Source organism: Crinia signifera, chromosome 2 (assembly GCF_055691185.1).
Source record: "Crinia signifera chromosome 2, ASM5569118v1, whole genome shotgun sequence".
Taxonomy (NCBI): Eukaryota; Metazoa; Chordata; class Amphibia; order Anura; family Myobatrachidae; genus Crinia; species Crinia signifera.
In genome coordinates this window covers 128,849,737-128,859,415 of record NC_139218.1, presented here as the reverse complement: position 1 = coordinate 128,859,415, position 9,679 = coordinate 128,849,737, and the positions used below count along the sequence as shown (strand labels likewise).

Here is a 9,679-nt window from a genome sequence, read left to right as displayed (position 1 = left end):
TCAATCTTATCTAGGCGCAGATTGATGGCACTGTGAAAAATTCTGAATTTATTACTCAGAATCCCAAACGCATTTTCAACCACTCGCCTGGCACGTGACAGGCGATAGTTCCCTGTTCAGTGCCCTTTGTGGGTAGGGTTTAAGGACATTAGGGTGCAATGCAAAGGCCTCATCCGCCACAAAAACAAAGTTCAAACCGTGCTCATTTTCAGTCCGCTCTGGCAGATTCAGTTCATTTATTTTCAGTTTGTCATGGAAAAATGTATTCTCCAGGGCTCCTCCATCTGAAACTCTACCATTTTTCCCAATGTCCACAAATACAAACTCGTATCGGGCATTAGCGATGGCCATTAGAACAATGCTGAAGAACCCCTTATAGTTATAATAAAAAGATCCACTCTTTGCAGGGGGCATGATTCTGACGTGTTTGCCATCGATAGCTCCACCACAATTAGGGAAATTCCAAAGATCACGGAAATCACGTGCAATAATTTGCCACTCCTCCTTGGACGATGGAAACTGCAATATAAAAGTATATGCGTATTAATAATCTGTTGGGTTGATTTTAGACCCATCAGCCCTCCCCCATTGCAGCCTCAAAGCTATTACCCGCCTTATCAAAATGACCCCCCACCCACTGGTGTAAAAGTTTAAATTAACAGGCATTGTAAAGATATACATATAGGGTACAGGTATGTGCACAGCTATACATATGGGGGACATGTATGTAATTTCCATATTTACCTTCATGTATTTGTCCTGTAGAACTTGGACGATGGCATCACAGGTGTCTGGTATTATCAGCCCCAGCGCTTGAGATGATATTGCGGTGGTGAATCTCAGGTCGGCAAGGGTCCTGCCTGTTGCCAGGTAACGCAGCATTGCCACCAGTCTCTGCTCTGCAGAAATAGGCCTCCTGAAATAGGTGTCCTCTCTTTCTATTAAAAAGGGGTAACCAGTGTCAGCAGCTCCATGAAGGTAGCGTCATCCATACAGAGATAATTCCTGAAGTCATCAGGATTGTTCTCCCGTATCTCCTGTAGCAATGGCATGTGGGAGAAGGTGTCTCTCCTCAGAAGCCAGTCTCTGGTCCAGCAGCTCCGATTCTTGGTCCTTTTTCTTTTTTTAATAGCCTGCAATCTAATGGCCATAGCAGCCAAAATGCACGCACGAGCCTTCCTTCTCCTCAAGCTCATAATTAAAAAGGCCCAAATGCACCGATAGACGAACATACGTACGTATATCCTGTACAGCTAGCAATGATCTGAATAGTCACGGCTCTATTCACTGTACTACACGAACGATTCTTTGTTCTGTGATCACGCCTCGTTTTGGTATGCTCTTTTAATCCAGCCCATTATGATAATGTTGTGTGCATTTTTAGCGTGCGAATAGCCAGAACGGGAGAGTGTGTACGGTGGTACAATCTTTTTCTTGCGATTGTTTGGACGGGAGTACATCGGACGTCGCAAGTAAAATTGTACATATGTGTACGCGCAGATCGGTCGTATGTTTCGGACGGCCGAACGTGTATTCGGTCGATCGAACGGTCGCAAGAAAAATGAAATTGTACATATGTGTACCCAGCTTAAGAAACGTCACGCAGAGGAACTGGATACCTCATATTAGGAAGTAGGTGCACAGGCACCTTGTTGTGGGCACCCTACTGTCCTGTTTGCCTCCTGTGAACTAAGGCTTAAGCTTAACGTTTGTGGGGGCAAAGCATGGAGATGGACACTTAGGTGACCCAGTATATGCCTGGTCAGTTAAAGTATTATAGATAGAACAAATGTATATAAATAATAATAATAATAATAATAATAATAATAATAATAATTAAAAAAATTATATATATATATATATATATATATATATATAGACATACATACATACATATATATATATATATATATATATATATATATATATATACATACAGGGGCGTCAAAAGCAGTGTAGGCCCCTGGGCATAGCAATGTATTGGGGCCCCTACCGATCCTCCAGCGGTAGGTGTGTGGGAAGCTTTGCTGTCCCACGGGTGGTAGGGGGCATTATATCAACTGCTCTGCATGTAGGGCCTGGATCAGTAATTTCCACTAATTACCCCTTTACTGCACAGATGGTGGGAGATGAGGTGGGAGAAGGGAGCATTGGGCTGAATGAAGGGGCCCTGATACGTAACTTCCAGGGTGGAAGAGGATGTTTAATATGCAGAGGAGGGGTGTATAGTGGAGTGAGCTTATTATTCATAATTTTCTGATGGGAGGACAGCTTGCTTGACTGCAGATATCTCAAGTTCCCGGAGATAGATTTCTTAGATTTTAATAGAATTAAAAACTAGAGAATCCCCCTTACCAAATAGTATTAGGAACTAGAGGATCAGAGTTCAGGAGGCAGAGCAATCTGCCAACGAGTATATAAAACTACATACCACATGTGTGAAGCTGGAGCAGTAACCAGCTGCTGGAAGGCTGATATCTCTGATTTTGGTAGTAGAGACAAGCTACTAGTGTTCATCAAAGGAAGACAGTCCCAGCTTTTGGAATATACCCTCAGAAAAACTCTAAGTCAGACAGAACCTGAAATATCTGACTGGGAAGAGCAATTAACAGGCCTGGATGGGGACCACTGCTTTGAAGTCAGATATCTCCAGTTCCCAAAGGCCGATTTTTAAAATTCTTGTACCCAGCTTTCAGCCTAGGGCCCTTAGACTCCTGGGGGGTTTCTGGGTACTCAGAACCCCCCCCCCCCTGCGTGCGCTACTGGGTAGATTAGTTCCAACCCTACCCCAGTGCCGCCAGGTCTTACTGGTGACAAGGCTGCTGCAGGAGGCAAAGGGCCTTATTCTAGTTCACTCTTTCTGACAAAATCCTTCTTAGATGGACAAAACCATGTGCACTGCGGGGGGAGATGTAAAATGTGCAGAGAGAATTAGATTTGGGTGAGTTATTTTGTTTCTGTGCAGGGTAAATACTGGCTGCTTTATTTTTACACTACAATATAGATCTCACATTGAAGTAAAACCCCACCCAAATCTAATTCTCTCTGCACAAGTTACATCTGCCCCACCTGCAGTGCACATGGTTTTGGCCATCTAAGAAAGATTTTGTCAGAAAGAGTGAACTAGAATAAGGCCCAAACTGCCGCAAGATGGAAACTAGCAGATGGAATGCACACACCTTCTATATGAGCAGACAAATGCAACAATGCACAAAGATCTTACCAGGGACACAATCCCAAAAGACAAATATAGTGTATGTAACAATACACACGATGGTAACGTGTCAAAGAAATATAAAATGAAATGCAACAGTGCAAAAGATAACACCAGAATACTAATAAAAGGCAAAAGCAAATATCTCCTGACTTATCTGAAGGATGGAATAGTAGACCAGAACAGGAGATATGCACTGCAAGCAGGCAGAGAGCTGGAATGCAGTAGCATGAACCAGGGATGGGACCAGGAACACGCAGACTGAGGGACCAACTAAGGCTTGGGCTCAGGATGCTATAACCGGCGCCATATTGCCTGAGAAGCTGGCTTATATTTCAAAACACCCCACCTACCAGGCGTGGGTGCCTGTGTCTCTGTGCTGCCAATCAGCTGGGAAGAAGTTTGGGGCGATGCCTAGCACCGTCACCGATGCTTCCCCATTGTAAATCACATTGAGGAAGTTGGGGCATTGCCTAGCAATGTCCCCGACTCTTTCTCGCTGCCTGCCCGGAAGCCGATGTCTGCAGCTAGCCCCTGTACCTGAGCCTCCAGCAAGAGACGGAAAAGGAGCACTCAGGGACACAGAGCACAGGTGGCAGTGATGCCTAACACCTCATCATGATCTGTACGGATGGTGTAATGGTTAGCATTACTGCCTCAGAACACTGAGGTCATGGGTTTGATTCCCACCATGGCCCTAACTGTGTGGAGTTTGTATATTCTGGTAGGCTAATTGGCTCCAAACAAATAAACCCTGTGTGTATATGTGGTAGGGAATATAGATTGTAAGGTCCACTGGGGCAGGGACTGATGTGAATGTTCAATTATTCTTTGTAAAGCGCTGCGGAATATGTGTGCAAGAAACTTGGTACTTGTGTATTTTGGCGGCGCCCCCGATGTCCGTCGTACGACGAACAGATCGCATCGCATCGCATGCCATGCACCCGATGGCATGCGATGCGATGCGACGCGATTTTGACCCCCTATACGACCAAAAATCGTATAAGCACCCTAAAGGGTGCTTTTGAGCACCCAAATGGGTGCTAACAATGTTAAATGCACCCCCACGCCACCCCCCACTATAAACGTGAACCCGAAGCATGGCGAGCGCAGCGAGACCGCGAGGGGCGGCGGTACGCGTCCTACGACCTTTTCATACCCCCACTATCCACGTCGGCGTGGAGTTGAGAATAGAATAGTGTGGCGAGCGCAGCGAGCCACCGAGCCCGAAGCGTGGCGAGCGCAGCGAGCCCCGCGAGGGGACGCGGATACCTTCACAGTTATACGCGTCCCCTCGCGGGCTTCACAGGTGTCCGTGGCGACGCGGACACCTGTGAAGCCCGCGAGGGGACGCGTTTACCTATGAAGGTATCCGCGTCCCCTCGCGGGGCTCGCCACGCTTCGGGCTCGGTGGCTCGCTGCGCTCGCCACACTATTCTATTCTCAACTCCACGCCGACGTGGATAGTGGGGGTATGAAAAGGTCGTAGGACGCGTACCGCCGCCCCTCGCGGGCTCGCTGCGCTCGCCACGCTTCGGGTTCACGTTTATAGTGGGGGGTGGCGTGGGGGTGCATTTAACATTGTAAGCACCCATTTGGGTGCTTAACATAGTATAAGCACCCATTAGGGTGCTTATACAATGTTTAATCGCATCGCATCGCATCCTATGGCATCGTATGCCATGTACAATGGCATACAATTTCAAAATTGTATGCCATCGTGCACTATCGTACGATATCGCGTCGTATCGCATACCATCGTATGTGTTATGGTATGCGATGCGATGGGCGCCGCCAAAATACACAAGTACCAGAAACTTAATAAATAATATAAATAAATCATCCTGAAGAAGCTGCAACTAGGCAAAACTAGTTGAGTGTGAGTATTCTGACCCCGCCATATGCCACGCAGTGCACTCTATATGGCGCCGCCAATGGGAAATCTGCTGGAAGACCCTCACTGGGTAAGCTAACACCTGCTAGAATGTTTTTGCAAGCATCATATGGATTACAAAATGGACTGACACTTTATTGAATTTACAAGCTCTACTCCAGGTTGTTACATGGGTCAGTGTTAATGTTAGAAGATTTTACATAGATAGTAAAATAATTATGTGCTTAGAAAGTGCTAAATTTAATATTACAATGTGATGCCCCAAGGTAACCTTTCCACAAAAAAAACAGGGCCCCTGTGGTTCAAACTAACCCCTAAAACTGATCTTCAAGTGACCTGGACAGGGCGGGCAAGCCCATATAGTTTTGTCCAAAAATTACACCAAGCACTTCATTTTTGCTCTGTTTAATTGTAGAGTTTATTATTATTATTATTATTAGTAGTAGTAGTATTAGTATTAGCAGGGATTGGTGTCTAGGGTGTGCACTTGCAAGTAAGAATACTCTCCGAAGGTTATATAGGCATATGAGTATCCAAGTCTACCACAAAAAGAAAACATTATGAGAACAAATAATGGTGGTTCACCACAAAGTGCAAAACATTAATAATCTCAAGAACATAAAGGCCAGATCAGGCCAAATAATAATAATAATAATAATAATAAAAAAAGAACACCTAAAAAAGCCAGCCCAATACTGTTACAGCATTCTTTGGACATACAGTACTGTATAATACTGTGAGTATTCAGATATTTAAAAAAAATATATATACATATATATATATTTCCTGAAGCAATGATGTTTGTTATATTTTTTTTACTTCCTTTATGGTTAATGTTATGTTAACATCAATTCAAGTTAAAGAGATGGTACTTGTTTCCTAGCATGGGGCCACCGATTTTAATTGTAAGCCATCGGGTCGCAACCAAATCGCATGCGATGCGATGCGACCGACCCGATTTTTACATTGGACCCAATGTAAAATGCCCCCCAGACCCCACGATGAACGCCAACCGGAAGCGCAGCGAGCGCACGAGGGGCGGCGGTACACGTACTCCGACCTTTTCATACCCCCACTATCCACGTCGGCGTGGAGTTGATCCTATATAGTGTGGCGAGCGCATCGAGCCACCGAGCCTGAAGTGTGGCGAGTGCACGCAAATTACTTCACAGGTATTACGCGTCCCCTCGCGGGGCTCGCTACGCTCGACACGCTTCGGGCTCGGTGGATTGCTGCGCTCGCCACACTATATAAAGTCACCTCCACGCCAACGTGGATAGTGGGGGTATGAAAAGGTCGGAGGATGCATACCGCCGCCCCTCGCGGGCTCGCTGCGCTTGCCACGCTTCGGGTTGGCGTTCATCGTGGGGTGGCGTTAACAATGGGGGGGGCATTTGACATATAATTTATCATTAGGGTGGGTATACAATCAAAAATTGGGTATGGGGGGCCATTTAACATAGGTTCCTATGTAAAATCGGGTCCATCGCATTGGTGGCATTGTATGCCATTATAATGGCATACAATGGACCCGATTTTACATAGGAATTTAACATTACATACAATGCTTACAATGTAAAATCGGGTCGGTCGCATCGTATGCCATTATAATGGCATATGATGGACCAGATTTTACATTTGTCAGGAAACCTCAAATAAAGCCCGAAATCGGGTCAGTCGGGTCCCATCGCATACCTTAAGTTGCAATGGGACCCGATAGGCGCCGTGCTAGAAAACACAGCCAAAGAGATTTTGAAAAGTTTTTTGTTCACATCTTCTAACTGTCTGTAACTTGACCAGACTTATTTTGTTTCCTAGGAAAGAGTGGGAAAGGGCCCGCACAGCTGAAACTATTAATTTGAGTGATACTATTTTAGCCAATTTATTGTAACCAACATAGAAACCACATAGCCAAAAATACTGGTGGTTATATGGTTGGTGGTGCGCCCAGCGTTCAGTAACAATAACTGAGGGTGGGTTTGTTTTGTGTTTGCAAGGAGCAAAACAAAGGAAAGTAAACGCTTTTTGGGCGCACTCTTTGAAAATGTGATGTATATTTTTACGTTTTTAAAATATAACTTTTAATGTGGACTTGTTAAGATACAGTGGCATGGCGCATGAATACAATAAATATGGTTCTGAGTCTCCTGGTTGTTTTTGTTGTGTGGTACTAATGAATGATAATTACTGATGCATATATCAAATTTTAAAGTTTACCACACGTATAATTTATCATTTGTTGCATGTAGTCATCAGAGGTATAATAACCAGAGTGACCAAAGGTGGCAAAAATGAGTTAGTTGCCCCAAACTGTTACACAGATTGGGGTTCAGTAACCCCACGTTACTGGGTGGCTCTATCAGTGAGCTAAAAATAATTGCAATTATTGCCTGTATTGGCAAACAAAAAAAATTTTTTATTTTATTATCGAGCAGTAGGCGGCTCCTGTGCTGTTAGTCTGTTGACTAGGATACCTAGGTATAGTACCACACCTGGACTTCTCCAGGGGTCACCCACCTGGATACTGCCCTGGCCCTTCACTGCTTGGCTTCCAAGTTCGAGACGGGTTTGGGCACACCAGTGAGGTATGGTGGTATACTTATTATGAGTTGCGTCACGGCCCAACAGCTCAGGTTAACTGCTAGATATCATCCGAAATACTGGAAGTTTACCCCAATAATTTGGGACAGAAAAACAAGGGATTGTATATGTATCCCACCAGTGACCCTGGTATCGTATGCATACAATTTGAGGTTCAATTATTCGCAGCAGGTAACAAGGTAAAAAAAGCTGGATACGCTAATTTGGTATTGGGTGATAAATTTGCTAAGACCTGGTTGTTAGTGCGGCTCAAGTTCCAGTGTGTGTCTCACAATTTAGTTAGTAACATATACACATGGTTTTTGTTACAGTGCATTTAGAAAGGATTGGTCAGAGGTTTTGATACAATTAGTTGGTAATTTGACCTTTGGTCACAGTGTATCACAGAAACAATGTTGCTATGTTTAATCCTCCGGAGGCACTGTAACTTGTTAATGACAAGTGGCTGATTGCGAGTATTTATTCAAAACAGCCAAATCACTTATCAAGAATGAGCACGGATAAAGTGTTAGTGACTGACACAATATAGGTCTGATATAGCGATTAGCCAATAATGCAGATAATAGAACCTGGCACTTAAATAGACATTGGTATGATAGTAGCGTTTTTGGAGTATACCACAGCTGAAGGTTCAGACTGTGGCAACTCCTGTACCTTATCCTCTGGTGTGCCGGCAGGGGAGATGGATCCAGGGAGCCCGATTGCTACTGCAGTGTGGGCAGTCTCTGACCAGGATGCGGCTGGGGAAGTAAGGCGATCCGTCCTGATGGATAAGTAGGAGATCAAAGCGGCTTGTGATGAGTTCAGTTGCCGCTGTACATCGCGGCGGGCGTCAGGACGCGAGCTTGCGAGTTGGGGATTCCCAACGTCGGCTGTATGCAGGGGGGTTTGGTGGGAGAGCACAGGTCCGTCTCACTCGAGTGGGGGTAACGTGGGGCGCCTGCTTGAACACGTGTTTCGCCTCCGTTGGCTTCTTCATGCAGCGCTGCATGAAGAAGCCAACGGAGGCGAAACACGTGTTCAAGCAGGCGCCCCACGTTACCCCCACTCGAGTGAGACGGACCTGTGCTCTCCCACCAAACCCCCCTGCATACAGCCGACGTTGGGAATCCCCAACTCGCAAGCTCGCGTCCTGACGCCCGCCGCGATGTACGGCGGCAACTGAACTCATCACAAGCCGCTTTGATCTCCTACTTATCCATCAGGACGGATCGCCTTACTTCCCCAGCCGCATCCTGGTCAGAGACTGCCCACACTGCAGTAGCAATCGGGCTCCCTGGATCCATCTCCCCTGCCGGCACACCAGAGGATAAGGTACAGGAGTTGCCACAGTCTGAACCTTCAGCTGTGGTATACTCCAAAAACGCTACTATCATACCAATGTCTATTTAAGTGCCAGGTTCTATTATCTGCATTATTGGCTAATCGCTATATCAGACCTATATTGTGTCAGTCACTAACACTTTATCCGTGCTCATTCTTGATAAGTGATTTGGCTGTTTTGAATAAATACTCGCAATCAGCCACTTGTCATTAACAAGTTACAGTGCCTCCGGAGGATTAAACATAGCAACATTGTTTCTGTGATACACTGTGACCAAAGGTCAAATTACCAACTAATTGTATCAAAACCTCTGACCAATCCTTTCTAAATGCACTGTAACAAAAACCATGTGTATATGTTACTAACTAAATTGTGAGACACACACTGGAACTTGAGCCGCACTAACAACCAGGTCTTAGCAAATTTATCAACCAATACCAAATTAGCGTATCCAGCTTTTTTTACCTTGTTACCTGCTGCGAATAATTGAACCTCAAATTGTATGCATACGATACCAGGGTCACTGGTGGGATACATATACAATCCCTTGTTTTTCTGTCCCAAATTATTGGGGTAAACTTCCAGTATTTCGGATGATATCTAGCAGTTAACCTGAGCTGTTGGGTCGTGACGCAACTCATAATAA

The 9,679-nt window shown here is 45.2% G+C and overlaps 1 pseudogene; it reads right to left on the bottom strand.

Moving 5' to 3' along the window:
* Positions 1-7,588: 7,588 nt before the first annotated feature.
* Positions 7,589-7,707, bottom strand: LOC146061822 (5S ribosomal RNA; annotated as a pseudogene).
* Positions 7,708-9,679: the final 1,972 nt, after the last annotated feature.